Here is a 17,238-nt window from a genome sequence, read left to right as displayed (position 1 = left end):
GCTAACCAGTCTCGTAGGCGAGATGGTGTTAAAAGCCGCAGTTAAGTCTAGGAGGATTAGAAGTGTACCCAGCATCCACCTGAATGCGGATGTCATTTATTGCAGAAGTTAAAGTGGTCTTTGGGCTATGGCCACCTCTGAACCGATGTTGGGAGCCATCAAGCAAACAATGTTGCTCCAAATAGGAGCTAAGATGGAGGTTTAAATGCTTCTTCAAAATCTTTGCTGGTACTGGTAACAAGGAGATAGGCCGATAGTTTTTTGGTTCAGAAGAATCCAATGTGGCTATTTTTCAGTAATGGTTTAACCACCGCTGTTTTACAAGTGTGAGGGTACTGCCCCGATGCGATGGCTGCATTGAGCGCAGAGGTGAGGTGAGGGACAATCATCTTCCCTCCTAATTACATGATCTTCAGGGGGCAGGGTTCCAGGGGAGGACCAGAGGTCATACCCCCAAGAAGACGATCCGTGAGCTCTAAGGACAAGGAGGGAAAGGCAGCTAATTTTGCTTCCCCTCATTGGGAAGGGAGGAGTTGAGGAGAACAGAGCTGATAGTAGAGGCTGTATTGACCAACTCTAAGTTGAGATTGTCCAGGGAGGAATATATTTCTGAGATCTTAAAATGAAAATATTTACCCATCTTGTCACAGAAATCCTGTGAACTGTCGACATTAGCAGAGACAGGAGGAGAGGAAAGAGATTTAATTACAGTGAATAGTTCCTTAGAGGATCTAAGAGATTCTGTCATTCGAGAGTCGAAAATGGACTTTTCCTCTTTGATAGCAGATTTGTATTCAGCTAGTTTATTTTTATGGAGGTCGTTTTCAGTCGGGTTGCAATGTCGGTGCCAGATCCTTTCTTGATGGCGGCAGGATTGTCTAAGCTTCCTTAGTCTATCTGAAAACCAAGGGGCAGTGGGCTTTTTTCTACCTACAAAGTACTCTTTAAGGGGAGCAAAGAAGTCAATAGCCAGTTAGAGAACTCTATAGTTCTCTTCCAGGGGATCCTCATCAATAGTCATAAGCATTAGAATATTCCCGCCCATGTGCGGGATCCCGGAAACAGTATATTATATGTGCCCCACATATATTTATCCATACATATATACCTATATGTATACACAAGCAATTGCAGCCCATAAACCCTAGAGCTGAACCATGCTGTAAGTAATTTCCACTACACATAAGAAAATAGCATTATAAACATGAGAAACAACATTATAACTTGTTTGGAAACTGTTTTGATGCTTAGAAAACAGCAGAAATTCTTAGAAAACACTGAAAGCATAGGAAGCTCCCAGGCTGCATTGCAAATACCCAGTCTTAAAAGACTGAAAAGCTAACTCATAGCTGCATAGCAAAAAACTGACACCGTGCCTTTAAGGCACACCTGACCCCCACCTTCCCATCATGCCTCAGGGGTGGCAGTTAGGTCAGTTGTTCTTTCCGGCTCCTTCTGGAAGGATCCTGGCAACAGAGCTCCACTTTTTTCTGAGTTTGTCAGAAAATATTGTCTATTTTTCAACTGTTTTTTCCCTTACTTCGACGTTTTACATCTAAGTCAGTAAGAGGCTGTCTTTTTTAGGCATTTTTGGGCATTTTTTCCAACTTAAAATGCCTTCTCTTTTCGATCCTTGCCCTGCTTGTGGCAAGAAGAAGGCCAGGACTGACTCTCATAGGGTCTGTATCCTGTGTCTACCAGAGGATCATGATTCCAAGACATGTACTCACTGCCAGAGCCTGTCCAAAAGAACTTTGAAGGACAGAGAGCGAATTCGCATTTATGGCCTGGCACAACCATCCAGAGGCCGATCTCCGGTGAGGAAGGGCTCCAAGAGGCCTAGAGATTCATCTAGGAGCAAGTCCTCTCGTCCTTCCGCCTCAGCGTCGGGCTCGGCGCTGAGAAAAGATGTTCCGGTAGGTCGTGTTTCCAAGAAGAGACTTTCGACAGCGGGCTCGCCGTCGAGAGCAGGTACGTCGTCGACGTCGAAGTCCAGACCGCCATCGCCAACTCGGCGACGATCGGCGTCGAGATCTAGAGCCTCTCCGCCGTCGTCAACCCGGCGACGTTCGGCGTCGAGGAGCAGGGAACCTCTGCCGTCGTCAACCAGGCGACGATCGGCGTCGAGGAACAGAGAACCTCCGCCGCCGCCAACCCAGTGGCGATCGGCGTCGAGGAGCAGGGAACCTCCGCCGTCGTCATCTCAACGACGATCGGCGTCGAGGAGCATGGACCCTCCGCCGTCGTCAACCAGGCGGCGACCGGCGTCGAGGAGTGTCACCCCTCCGTCGTCGAGGGCACGATCCCCTCCGTCGTCGAGGCTCCATCAGCGTTCGACGTCGAGGCAGCAGGATCCTCCGCCGTCGTCATCCAAGCGGCGTTCGGCGTCGAGGTTGGCATCCGCGTCGACGTCGAGAGTGGCAGCATCTCCGCCGGCGTCCCCGCGGCGTTCGGCGTCGAGGGAGAGAGGGCCTCCGTCGTCGGCTTCACATCGCCGTTCGACGTCGATGCGGCATTCTTCGCCCACTGAACATGGCCACCGGTCCACATCGAGGCGTCGTTCGACGTCGAGAGAAGAGTCCCGGCGAGAAAGGAGACCACGCCACGGATCGACGTCAAGACCACGCTCGACGTCGAGACAGGCCTCGGACAGGTCGGTGGTCCTGGTGACAGAGTCGGCGTCGCGCCATTCCTCCTCTCACTCAGGGGCATCTCCACGACCGGCAATTCCACGAGAACCTGCAGGCCAACCCCGTAGGTCCTCTCCTCAGACTCAAGGGACAATTAATCTGTCGCCCAGATGGCTGCTGCCAGCACGTCATTGGCAGGACTCAGGGGCTACAAGGAGGCTGCGGAAATACGTCAGTCCAGTGCATGACTCTCCGCGGCAACGGCTGGTGGCGGCTGTGGACAGAGCTAGTCCCCCCAGGCCAACACGTCAGAAGTCTCCAGACGACAGGCGACGCAGATCGCGCTCCCCCAGACGGGAGGGGCGTTCATCTGGATCACGGGCTCGTGATCATCGCCGGAAGCGGAGGACTCCATCATCGTCCTCTTCCTCGTCCACCAGGTCCTCCCATCAGGGACTATTCACCCACGCTATCGGGCAGCCCAGTGTCCAGGGTCTCGCCCATTGACGACATCAACACCTACCAGGAGGTGTTGCAGCGGGGAGCGCAGAAGCTGGGGATTGAGATGTCTGTCCCCCAAGTCACCACGTCAGTGATTTTTGAAACACTTCACCAGAAGTCTGCCTCTCGTCCACTGCTGCCTTTGGTCCCAGGAATCATGGAACCAGTCATGGACACCTTTCTCACCCCGGCGACCGTCAAAGCGGTTCCGGCTCGTATCCTCAAAAAATACAAGCCAGCTACCTCTGACCCCGTCTTTGTGAAGATGGACCCGCCTGCGGACTCCGTCATAGTGGCAGCTGCAAGAAAGGGTCAGACGGCGTCGGCCTCCTCTTCCGTTCCTCCAGATAAGGAGAGCAGAACCCAGGACTCCTGGGGACGCAGGGCCTGCTCTTCCGCGGCGGCGTCCCTCAAAATCTCCAGCGCGGCGGCGCTGCTGGGCAGATACGATAGGGCTCTCTGGGACTCGATGGAGCGATTCAAGTCCAAGCTCCCCAAGGAGGACCAAAAGGACTTTGAGGAGATTGTTACTGAAGGGGCTCTGGTGGCTAATCAGTCGATTAGCACAGCGGCGGATGGTGCGCTACTCTCAGCCCACTCTTACACACACGGCGTGTGCGCCAGGAGGTCGTCCTGGTTGCGGCTGACAGGGCTCAAGCCAGACTCACAGCAACGGATTTTAAACCTCCCGTTCTCTGGCAACTCCCTCTTCGGCACTCACACGGATGAGGAGATGGGGCGCATGAAAACTGAGCTAGACACCCTCAAAGCTGTGGGCTTGGAGAAGAAAAAGGAATTCAAGCGCCGTTTTCGACCCACCCAACGCAAGGGGCCTCAACAGAGGGTTCAAACCCCTCAGTGGTCTCAGAGCAAACCCCAAGGAAAATCGCAGTTTCGAGGTGGAAAGTCCGGCAGGGGCAGAGGTGGACACCAGCAACAGTCCTCCACTACCACAAGAGGAGGAAAGTCATGAGCTGTGGCTTCCTCTACGGCCGTTGCCCACTCCAGTGGGAGGAAGTGCGTCACAACATCTAGCAGAGTGGGTCAGCATCACAAAAGATCGCTGGGTGCTGAATATACTGCGTCATGGATATGCGCTACGTTTTCGAGCGCGTCCCAGAGACATCCCGCCAAAGAGGTCCCGTCCTCACCACTTAAAACTACTCCAACAGGAGGTGAGGACCCTTCTGCAAAAACAGGCCATAGAAAAAGTTCCTCCTTCGCAGGTCGGAAAAGGAGTGTACTCTCGGTACTTCCTTGTGCCCAAAAAAGATCAAGAGCACAAGTTTCGGCCGATTCTGGACCTTCGTCTCCTAAACAAAGTCATCGTCAAGGAGAAGTTCCGTATGTTGGCGCTTCACCAAATATGTCCACATCTGCAAGTCGGGGATTGGATGTGTTCGGTGGACCTCCAAGATGCGTACTTTCACATTGCAATAGCGAAACATCACCGCAGGTACCTGCTGTTTGTGGTTGGAAGCAAGCATTACCAGTACAAAGTCCTTCCATTCGGACTCAAGTCGGCTCCGCGAGTCTTCACCAAATGTATGGCAGTGGTGGCGGCCTGCCTACACAAGCAGGGTCTCTTCGTCTACCCGTACCTAGACGACTGGTTGCTGAAGGCTCCATCCCAGCAGCAGGTGAAGAAAGACTTCCAAATCTGTCTGAGACAGTTGCACGCTCTCGGCCTTCACGTCAACATGGCAAAGTCCGTGCAGCAGCCCACTCAGTCCATCCACTACCTTGGCTCCGTTCTGGATACAAGCGTGGGAAGAGCGTATCCTTCGGGGGAGAGACTGTCTTCAATGAAGAGGAAATGCAGGCTTATGCAGCAGATGCGGAGGCCGTCAGCCCGGCAGGTAGCATCTCTGCTGGGATCCATGGCGTCCTGCATTTTTCTCATTCCCAACGCCAGACTGCGAATGAGACCTTTGCAGCAAGACCTGGAGGACCAATGGGATCAGTCCACAGGCCGTTGGGGAGATCGAATCTCTCTCTCCCAGGTGGCGAAATCTTCCCTACCATGGTGGACTCGTCAGGACAATCTGTTGGTGGGAGTCCCGTTTCACCAGCCACTTCCGGTGCAATCGGTGGTGACAGATGCATCGCTTCAAGGTTGGGGGGCCCACATGGGGTGCCTCCAAATACAAGGTCGGTGGTCTGCAAAAGAACAGGGCTACCACATAAATATGCTAGAGCTTCGGGCAGTCCACCTTGCTCTAAAGGCGTTCCTCCCAGCAATCAAGACCGACTCAGTCCTGGTGCAGACCGACAACACCACGACCATGTTTTACCTGAACAAACAGGGCGGGACTCGGTCACGCCCCCTCTCCCTGGAGGCGCAGGCGATCTGGCACTGGCTGCTCGCCCGGAACCTCTCGGTAGTGGCAGTGCACCTTCCAGGGGAGTTGAATATCAAGGCAGACGCACTCAGCAGGCACTTCGAAGATCAGCCCGACTGGGTGCTGCACGACGACGTGGTGGCAGACCTGTTCCGTTGTTGGGGTCGTCCAGACATCGATCTGTTTGCAGACGACGAAAATTCAAAATGCCACGCCTTCGCGTCCAGATTCCACCGTCCAGGGACCAGGGGGAATGCTCTTTTGATGGATTGGTCCGGGACATTTGCCTACGCCTTTCCGCCCCTGCCTCTGATTCCGAAGGTGGTATCCAAGCTGCTCAGATCCGACATGAAGATGATCCTCATAGCTCCGGACTGGCCGCGCCAGTGGTGGTACCCGGACCTTCTTCATCTCTCAGTTCGACCTCACAGGCGACTGGATGGGCGGGAGGATTCTGCATCCCAACCTTCCCTCACTGAACTTAACAGCATGGCTCCTGAGGTCCTGCAATACGGACATTTAGGTCTACCACTTGACTGCATGCATATTCTCAAGGAAGCGAAGCGACCCTCCACGAGAGCGTCTTATGCGTTTAAGTGGAAGAGGTTTTTCATTTGGTGTAGGGAGAATCACCTTGATCCTACAAAGGGGCAGGAGGACGTCATCCTTCCATACCTCCTTCACTTAGCTAGATCAGGCTTGAAGTATGCATCCATCAGGGTCCATTTGTCTGCCATTACAGCTTACAGGAGGTCTCCCAGTCAACCTTCCTTTTTCCAGATGCAGGTGGTCAAGGACTTCTTGCAGGGGTTGAAAAAAGTTTACCCCCCTGTTCGAAACCCTTCTCCTCCGTGGGAGTTGAACTTAGTGTTATCCAAGTTGATGGGCCCTCCTTTTGAGCCGATCCACAAAGCTTCTTTACAGCATCTGTCGTGGAAGGCCGCTTTTCTGGTAGCCATTACATCGGCACGCAGAGTAAGCGAAATCCAGGCTCTGTGTACTAAAGAGCCGTACACAGTTTTTCACCAGCACAAAGTGGTCTTAAGGGCACATCCATCTTTTCTCCCTAAGGTAGTGTCTGATTTTCATATTAATCAGTCCATTTCTCTGCCATCCTTCTTCCCGAATCCAGCGACCCCGGCTGAGCGGTCGCTCCACTCCTTAGACCTCAAGAGGGTACTTAAATTCTACCTGGCAAGTACCAGAGGCATTAGGAAGACGGATCAGCTGTTTGTCAACTATGGCGCCATGAGAACAGGCTTCTCAGCAGCTAAACGATCCATTTCCAGATGGATTGTTTCCTGCATTACCCTAGCCTACCAGCTGGCGAAAAGGCCCTTACCTTTGGCCCCTAAGGCTCATTCTACTAGGGGGAAAGCGGCCACCGTAGCTTTCTTGCATGACGTTCCAATGGCAGAGATCTGCAAGGCGGCCACTTGGAGATCGGTTCACACCTTTACCAGGCACTACTGCCTCGAATCCGATTCCAGGGCGGATGCCCAAGTAGGCCAAGCTTCCTTGAGGAACCTGTTTGGGTAGCCGGGTCTATCTAAGCATACTGTTCCTTCTCTGTTTTTTCTTTCCTTTGCCCGCAGGGGGATGAGGTGAGGCTCGCTATTCTATTCTAATGCTTATGACTATTGATGAGGATCCCCTGGAAGAGAAGGATTAGTTACTTACCTGTAATCCTAGTTCTCTTCCAGGGGTATCCTCATCAAAGTCATAAGCAACCCTCCCGCCTCCCCGAGCAAAGGTGTGATAGGTTTCAGAGGTTATTATTTCTTTGTGCCATGACTTTTCAGTCTCCGCAAAGAACAACTGACCTAACTGCCACCCCTGAGGCATGATGGGAAGGTGGGGGTCAGGTGTGCCTTAAAGGCACGGTGTCAGTTTTTTGCTATGCAGCTATGAGTTAGCTTTTCAGTCTTTTTAGACTGGGTATTTGCAATGCAGCCTGGGAGCTTCCTATGCTTTCAGTGTTTTCTAAGAATTTCTGCTGTTTTCTAAGCATTAAAACAGTTTCCAAACAAGTTATAATGTTGTTTCTCATGTTTATAATGCTATTTTCTTATGTGTAGTGGAAATTACTTACAGCATTTATTTATTTATTTATTTATTTATTTTGACATTTGTAAAGCGCGAACGAAGGCCCTTGGGCATCTCGGCGCTAAGTAACTGCAATGTTTAGCCAGAAGGGAACTGGGAGATCAGTGATTAAAAAGCCAGGTTTTGAGGTTTTTTCGGAAGGACCAGAGGGACGTGCTGGTCTTGATGAAGTGAGGCAGTGTGTTCCACAATTTTGGGGCAGCCACCAGAAATCTTCTGTCACCCCAGTTGACAGATTTGGTTCGGGGGATCACCAGATCCAGGGAGCTGGAAGAGCGCAGAGCTCTGGATGGACAATAAGGGGTAAGGTTCTGAGTGAAGAACGCTGGGACAGCGTTGTGTAAAGCCTTGTATACCAGACACAAGGATTTAAACATGATCCTCTTCCTCACCGGAAGCCAATGAAGTTGTTTCATGGTAGATAGAACCGGATGGAATTTGGGGATTCGCCCTAGGAGCCTGGCGGCCGCGTTCTGTATGGACTACATTTTTGTTAACACTCTCTCCTGGGCCCCTAGAAACAAAGCGTTACAATAGTCCAGGGTGGAAAGCACCAGGGAGCTTACCAGCGTTTTCGCCGTGTTTTCAGGTAAGAAGGGCAGAATTTTTTTGATGAGCCTAAGTTTATAAAAGGCTGAAGAGGATATCTGATTGGCGTGTGGTAGGAAGTTCAGACGGTTGTCAAACATAACTCCCAGGTTCCTCACTTTATCAACCGGAACTGGGGGCTGGCCCATAGATGACGGCCACCAACGGGAGGACCACTCCGGAGAGAGATTGCCGAAGATTACAACCTCCGATTTGTCGGAGTTTAGCTTCAGACAATTGTGCGACATCCAGTTCCCGATGGCTGACATGCCCTGGTTGAACATGTTGGCTTTCTGAAGGCCGTCATTTTTGACGGCTAGGACCAGTTGAGTGTCATCAGCGTATGAGGTAAGGCTCATCCCATGTGCCCTGATGACATTGGCAAGGTCCGACACATAGATGTTAAATAGTGTCGGACTAAGGGATGAGCATGGTTCAGCTCTAGGGTTTATGGGCTGCAATTGCTTGTGTATACATATAGGTATATATGTATGGATATATATATGTGGGGCACATACAATATACTGTTTCCGGGATCCCGCACATGGGCGGGAATATTCTAATGCTTATGACTTTGATGAGGATACCCCTGGAAGAGAACTAGGATTACAGGTAAGTAACTAATCCATGCCAGAATGGCATTGGCATAACTAGTCCAATGAAGATTGCTTAGGGTAGTGAGGAGAGCTTATTAATACAGTTATACTTCCCTTTTTTTTTTTTAAATCCTATTTTATTAATCAAATAGCGCATATGAAGCAGAGCTCTGTAACCCAGAAACTTCTGCATAATAAGCGTACATCATCATGACTTTGACTTTTCCACAAGCAAATCAAGGAAAAATGGAGAGCAATACAGACGAAAAACCATCAAAGAAAACTATAACCCAACAACCCCCCCCCCCCCCCCCCAAATCACACTAAAACCTTCCCCAGAGCAGCACTGTAATTACAAATGCACTATCGTCAATGATTGTATCATACAAAAGTATACAGTTGTGCCACAGCATTGTTTACTTCTCACTCTTATGAAGACCACAATGTATTTTATTGATTGTAATGATTTTACTATGTGTTTATACAGAATAAAACTGTTTTTATTTATGAATGTACCAAATAATTAGAATTAAAAAACAACAACAATTCCCATATTTGCTTCACTGTTTGAGTTGCTCTGACTATTGGATATAGAATTTACCTTTTGTCATTATTTATGAGAATTGCTAGATTGTTACTTTTCATATTCATACAATTACATATACAACAACATCTTACACCTACAAAGTGGAGATCAGGCCTGGTTGAGAGGCCCTGCCGTAGAGATGGGCTCCAACTGCAAGCCTCGAAATTTCCCCCATCATTTCCAAATCTTAAAATGTTTGTGCGGGCACCCCCGTGCTGTAAAAATGGGAGTCTCCAAGCCCATGCAAAAGTCCAGGCCGTTCTTCCATGCGGTCACTGAGGGCGCTCCTGGTGCCCTCCATGCGCTAGCGATATCTCTATTAGCCAGAGTAAACCCAAGCAGCATAAGATGTTTTTTGTATATATTGCCCCCCACCCCTTCCATAACATGTAGGAGTACCAGCTTTGGCGAGCAGGGAAGGCCCAGCCCAATACCTCTGGGAGGCAGGCCATAACTCTCCTCCAAAAACGTGCCAAGGCTGGACAGTGCCAGACAGTGTGCATCAGGGTACCCTCCTCCTGTTCACATCTGAGACATGTTGGGGAGGCCACCAATCCCGCCCTCCACAATCTCACTCTAGTAAAGTATACCCAATGGAGGTACTTGAACTGGATAAGGCGCAGGCTTACTGCTATAGTCACCACCCATGGGGAGGACAGGGTCTCCGCCCAGTCCGTCTCCTCCAGTGTGCCAACATCGCCCTCCCAGGCCTCTTTGAGCCTCTGTAGCGTGGGGGAACATAGGGTAAGTAGGGATTGGTAGATTTTAGAGATCTTATGATCTTGGAGATCGCCTATGAACACTTTTGCTTCAATCGGACTGAACTTAGCTAGTGACTCTAAGCCCTCCAAATTTGGGGAGATAGTGTGCCAGAAATGCAGATATCTATAGAATTGGGTTCTCGGCATGTGAAAGTATTTCGGTAGATCCTGAAAGGACTTCAGGACCAGCCCCCTCATTACGTCTCCCAGAGTAGAGATACCAATGCTATCCCAGCCACGAAACCCAGATAGTGTAGCCAATTGTGGCAATCACCCATTATTCCTCAGGGGAGTCGCCTGCGTCAGTCTATTCCACCACCCCATCCTCCTTAGAGCCGGCCTCAAGATTTGAAAAACAACCTTCGAAACTGGCGGCAATGAATTGCGCAGCGGTGCAGAGTATAGTATAGTGTGCAAAGAGAAATCTCCCATAAGCCTCCGCTCCACAGCATACGCAGGGTCATCCCTATCCCCGTACCACCATTCATTTAAGATGAGCAAATGTGAGGCCATATAATACGACAAAATGTCGGAGGTTTCCAGCCCCCCTCAGTACGTAGATTGGAAGGACGTCGGTAATGCAACCCTCGCTGCTCTATCAGCCCACAAAAAAACTGCTCCAGAGCCGCATTAACCTGTCGGAACCACCTGGGAGGAGTCGGGTAGGGGGGATTTTGCAAGTGGTATAGTAAATGGGGGAGCGAGACCATCTGAAAGATAGCTGATCTACCATATATGGACAATGGCATATGGGACCAAGTCTTGAGATCCGCCCGCACACGTTCCCATACTGGAGCCAAATTACTGTCCCAAGACACAGTAGGAGAGACCAACAATAATACTCCCAGATATTTCATCCCCTCTGTAACCACCCGAACCGACGAGGCCCAGGAGCCCAGACACACTGCATCTCCCAGGACCCACAGGGTGGACTTTCGGGGGTTCATGTATAATCCAGACGACTCCCCGAAGAACTGAATGATGCGAAGCAACCTCTGCCCCGTCCTGTCCACATTGGTAAGAAAGAATAGCACATCGTCAGCGTACAGTGCAATACGGTCCAACAGTCCGTGTGCCAATTCAAAGCCAGTCACCTGTGCGTCGATTCGCACCCAGGTGGCCAGGGGCTCCGTAGCCAATGCGAACAGATATGGAGACAGGGGGCAGCCCTGCCTGGTGCCCCATCCAATGTAAAATGTGGAGGAGGTAGAACCAGCTACGGGCACTGACGCAGTGAGGTCAGTGTAAAGCAATGTCAGGTAGGACAAGAAGCGTGGTCCGATATTCAGCCTGCGTAGAAGTGCAAATAAATATACCCAACTAAGGAAGTCGAATGCCCTATCCATATCTGGCAGTAGCATCGCTGCCTGTTCACCCAACCCCTGGATGGCCGCAATAGCAACATGTGCTTGACGAATATTGTGACGTGTCGCTCTCTGGGGCATAAAACCATCCTGATCGGAGTGCACTAGAGTAGTGATGTGGGACCGAAGGCGATTGGCCAAAGCCTTGGCCAAGATTTTGGCCTCTACGTTCAAAAGAGATATAGGGCGATAGGACGCATGTTGGTCAGGGGGTTGACCAGGCTTGTAGAACACCACCACCTCCGCGTGTCTCCAGACGCAAGGTAGACAGCCCCGCTCCCTGGCCTACTCCACCACTCTAAGATAGTGGGGTCCTAACTGCAGAAAGTAAGTTTTTTAAAAATTCACATGGAAAACCCTTGGGCGTCACCCAGCTCTTCCTCCGTGAGTGGAAGGTCTAGTTCAGCACACGCTTCGCCGGACAAAGCTTTGGGTGGAAGGTCATCAAGGAAACGGCCTATCACATCCTCATGTAGACACTCTCTGGGGGCATATAACTCCGCATAGTACACAGCAAAACTTTCAGCAATTTTAGAGGAATCTGTAAGGGGCTCCCCATCCGGGCCTACGATACCAGGGGGGGCCTGACACAGCCTGTGGAGCAGCTTACTGGACTTGTCTCCCCACTGGTAGATCCTGCTACGGGTTGACAGCCAGGCCAAGCGGCCCTCATCTAATAAGAGGTCTGCATATCCCTGTTGCGCTAGCAACAATTGTTGACGAACCTGACGACCCCCATCGCCCCTACTGCGGGCTTCCAGATCTATAATATGAACTTCAGATTGTGAAAAGGGCTCCTTACGCGCTCTGCGGGCTGCTGCGCATAAGGAGATGTCAACACCCCGTATAGTGGGCTTCATTGCTTCCCACAGGGGTTCAGCCCCAGCAACCTATCCCATGTTAAGTGTCATGTAGTGGTCAATAGAACTCTCTATATGCTCCCTATAGTCTTCCTTCTGTAGGTTCCAAACCGAGAGGCGCCATCGGAAAGGCTGTCGCGCCCGGCCCACCTGAAGGGTAAGAGCCACCGACGAGTTAGCCGATAACACCGCGGGAGGATATCCGCCTCCACCACCCTGTCCACAGAGGGTGTGGCCTGCAGACCCCAACCGGAGGTCCCGGTCCACCTCCGCCAATGGATCCCCAACTTACAGCCCATTGTCGGCAGACACTCTCCCTGTCAGGTAAGGTCCAACAGAGATACCGGCCCTCATATGTGCTTCTCCGGTCAAAGCGATAGCGAGTTATTCTTCCTTTTCACTACTTTTCTGTTTCCTGTGTTCGGGGCTTTGTGAGATAAAGGAATCCGGAACGAGAAAGGAACAGCGTAATGATCTGACCTGGAGAGCTGAAGTGGCTCCATTACTGTGATGCGGGAGTCATTATAGAACACCCCGTCCAAAATGTGTCCCGCCTCATAAGTGGTGGTTTTTACCAACTGTGGTAAGCTGCAGCAAGCCAGGGTTTCTATTAGAGTTTGTGAATCTTTACAGGAGGACTTATCCAAGTGAAAATTAAAATCCCCCAGAAGCGTCAAGTTAGGTTTGACCAGGTAGGGTTATATACAATTTGTGAAATCCTGGGTGAAGGATGACCTTGGCCCAGGGAGGCGATCGATTAAAATTCCAGCAAGGCTTTCTGTATAGAGTATTTTTAGACAGAAGTATATTGCTTGGTAGGTGTTGGAGGAAGTAGTAAGTGGCTCAATGTGTCAGGTATAGGAATCCCTAAATAGAATCCCTAACCCGCCACCAACTCTCCCTACCCTGTCAAATCGTGATAACCTATATCCCTGTCGGATAGCTTCGACCAGATCGGGGCGGAGCAGTCCCTAGCCCATGTCTCAGTAATGAAGGCCCAATCCGGCCTGTGGAAGGAGACAAAATCACAAACCTCCACTGTATGTTTAATCCGGGATCTGGCATTAATGAGGTAGTCTGAGAAGATATTCTCTGAAGAAACAGAGGGAAGAGAGGAATTTTCAGCGAGAATAGGGAAAGATTTTGCCGGGGATAAGCAAAAATTCCAGATCAGGCAGACAGGCAGCTGATTGAGTGTGTCATCTCCCGGGTTTATAATATGACAGCGGGACTCACCATACCTAAGTAGCTCAAGGGGCTATCTTTTGGAATAGGTGAGCGTCTTGGAGGTATCCCTGGTGAGACGACCAGGGGTTCTGGCGCAAGGCGTGGATGGGCTTGCCTTTGGCATGCATTAGGCGCGACCACTGCTCGTGTCCGGCCCATCATGGTCTTAAGAAGACTGGCAGTTCGGGCTGGACTGTTCCCATGAGGCACAGGGTCAAGACTGATTTGCATATGGCCAGGTCTAAACTGAGGTGGCATGGTGAGCAAAAGAATTATGGATTTTACCCAGATCTCTTGACTGGGGGTGAATATTTTGATTTGTTCTGCATTCCGTCCATCAATTGTGTGTCTTTTGCAATAGAACTTTGGTAACAGTTCCACAAGCACATTCTACTAGGAAGAAAGGTGCTTCTATGTCTTTTCTAGATAACATTCCTTTAGCTGACATTAGTAAGGCAGCTGCATGGACAAATCCACACACGTTTACTAAGCACTATTATGTGGATGTCCAAGCAAAACAACAAGCTCTTGTTGGACAAACAGTATTCAGAACAATTATTCCGGACATCTGCCCCATTGACCATGCACATTGACTCTAAGAGGAGGAGTCTGAATACCACATCGTCAACAAAAAGACTTCTTAGAGAAAAACAAGTTGTTGAGTCCGAGCCCAACACTAAATGGCAGGAGTGTGCAAAGCATGTAAATCTGCAGCACTGCACACTATAAATAGATGCTTACAGGATAAGTAACATACTCCCAAGGACTTAGGACTAGCAGTGCAGTTTGACTCTTTGATAGGTACACTCACACATTATGAGATATGGTCGGCAACATCTTGCCTGCTGTTGCGGAGAACCTCAGGGCCTCTTTGGGCTAAATAATATAGAAAGGTACAGATGCAGCCTAGTATGTATTCCGGGTTGGCCTGCACAGTACAGAGTTCACAGGCAGAACTATTGATCCCAGTGGCCTGCTCAGAAAGCCCAGGTGCATGAGCTCAACCAGGTTTTCTGGAGAAGTACAAGAGTACCTAAAAGACCCTTTAATAGGTCTAGGCTCTTCGAAGTATTAGCTGATGCGGCACTCAAACGATTCAAGGACAGTCACAGCACAGTCTATGGTACTGTTGACGCCAGCTAAACAGTTTTCCCACCAATGCAAAAAATTCAGAAGCTATACCAGGAGCTACCTTTCAGACAATACCTGCCCTCCCATCATGTACTTCAACAGCTGACCTAGTCCTGTTGGGGCTGCGGCACTGATAGACATCGTTCAAAATAGAATGAACAGCAATTCTCCAATTGTTCCTCCCCAGCTGCAGCATCTCCCAAGTCACTTTATTGTGCCGTCCCAGGGTCATGCTCGGCCAGTAGGAGAGAGGCTATGGCAATTCCTCCTTGGCTGGTGGGCTGTTGTGTCAAAACATTGGGTCCTACAGATTGCCCTAAGGGCCTATTCGGTGCCCTTTCTCTCCTCCCCACCCCACATTCCTCCAGCACCTGGAGAATAATTATTCCTTTACTTCACTGACTGGTTGCTGAAAGGAGGCTCATCGCTGTCAGTCCTAGCCCACCTAAACAGCAGCCGAACTCCTGACATTGTTTGGGTTTACCATCAATATGCAGAATAACTATCTGAGCCCCACACGGAAGAGTCCATTAATCAGGGTTGTTCTGGCATTCAAAGCCTTTTCTCCACTGCAGCAAGTCCCGGGGTATTCAGGATATAATCCTAATGTTTTGGGGTCAGTCCTGGGTTTTAGTTAAAATGACTCTGATGATTCTTGACCTCCTAGCCTCGTGTAACCTCCTTATCGTCAACACCAGTTGGCACCTGCTTATTCTGCAGTGTGTCTGGAATCTCAATGGGCCCAGTGTCACCGCTGCCTCTCCAACTCCATTCAGATCCAAAAGGAGATGGCACAGAATTTGCCAACCAGACTTGTGGCAGACCACTTTTTATCCCCAGCCTAGAGTGTATGGTGGTGACAGACAGGTCGCTGCAGTTTTGGGTGGGAGACATCTAGGACAGGTTGAGATCAGAAGCCTCTAGTCTCTGGAAGAGAGCCAGATTTATAACTGTCTTCTAGATCTTTTGGCAATCCATCTGGCTTTAAAAGTCTTCCTGCCATCCATCAAAGGGAGGCTGGTGCAGGTCCTCATGGACAATATGACTGTCATGTGGTAGAACAATAAGCATGGTGGAGTGGCATTCTGGATTATGTGCCAGGAGGCTCGGCGCCTTGAGGTGGATTTACCAGCAGGGCATTTGCCTGTTGGTCAATTGCTGAGTGGGGTAATTGAGAGAATTCTACATCGCAACATGGGTTTCAGCAGACCATGTAGTTTTACAGTTTATATTGTGGATGAAGGCAGTAGATGCATTCATTGTGTGAGTCATCAAAATGAAAGTGTTCTTCACACAAGCCTGAAAGGGGCTTTTCTTGATGTCTCAGCCGCAATGTCAGGAGCAATTGGATACTCCCTGGCTCAAACCTTGAGAAGACAGTACAACAAGATAAAGCTGTCTAAGGGGTTTAGGTAGCCAGGGATTTCTTATGCTGATTTGTGTTAGCCACTGCTATAGAAGGTGACTGAAGGCCCGCCATCTTGATGACTGAGATTATTTAAGCATGTGACTCGATGAAAGATACCAATGCTGGAGAATTGCAGTTACAGGGAAGTAACTTTTTCTTTCTGACTGGCAACTGCTTTACTTCCCAATAGGAATCCTATCTCTTCTAACCATGATGGTTGGCTGCCTTTTTCTCAGTCTACATGTTCAGCTGCATGTGTCTCCTAAGGTTTCTGCATGACTAGTGGTAGCAATGCTATCAAGCTGATGTAATCGGTTTGCGAGCTTCCATAAGAATACAACATTTCTGCTGTGGTGGATGGAGAGATGGACTATCCTTGGAAGCCTCTGTTTACATGATGCTCCTTCACCAGTCCGGTATTAAACTCTGAATTTCAAGTGTTTGCAGGCTTCTACAGCAAGCCTGTCTATTCTGAGCTTATGGTCCGAAAAGTAAGTGATATAATATATTGACATTTGAAAGTCTGGCCAGTCAGACTTACAAGCTGAGGTTGTTTCTAGAATTTCTCATATTACATATGTTCATAATTCAGAACAAAAGAGCTCTGAATTAAGCTCACAAGTCATTTCCTAAACTGATCAAATAGTCACCAGTTCGTACATTGAAATGGGGGCCTCGCTGTTGGCTGTGCACATTCCAGGTTTGAAAAACAAATGTCAGATGGTGTTAGTAGATAGCTAACTAAACTGCAAGAGTGTAAGCTTCATTTAAACATGTATGATTTTCCTTTTCCAGCATCCCGCAACGGGGAGCTGTGCGCTTAAATCTCTTCCAACAGTGAAAAAGTATTTACAGATTTCACATTTATTATGAAGTAAGATCGATTTTTCGAATTGTGCAAATTTTCTAATCAGCAAATCTGCTCAATCTCTTAAGGGTCTAAGGTCGGAAATGCTGTTGAAAATCTGTCTGGTCATGAGGATTTAAAATTGAAAGTACAGATGTTACTGCATGACTAGAACAATTAATTATTTTTTTCATTGACTCTTAAATAAAACCAAATGTAAAGCTTGATTTTTAGAACTGGGTATTTCAGCAATTCTGTTGCAAGTTCTGTTGCTCTAATATGCCATTCCAT

At 49.4% G+C, this 17,238-nt stretch overlaps 1 protein-coding gene across 2 annotated transcripts in view; it reads left to right on the top strand.

The window, feature by feature from the left end:
* The window catches only part of LOC146861664 (40-kDa huntingtin-associated protein-like), a 521,777-nt gene that overhangs the window by 321,858 nt on the left and 182,681 nt on the right, over window positions 1–17,238 (top strand). The gene's annotated exons all lie outside the window — the stretch shown is intronic.

Source organism: Triturus cristatus, chromosome 3_1 (assembly GCF_964204655.1).
Source record: "Triturus cristatus chromosome 3_1, aTriCri1.1, whole genome shotgun sequence".
NCBI lineage: Eukaryota > Metazoa > Chordata > Amphibia > Caudata > Salamandridae > Triturus > Triturus cristatus.
This window is presented reverse-complemented; position numbering and strand designations above follow the sequence as displayed.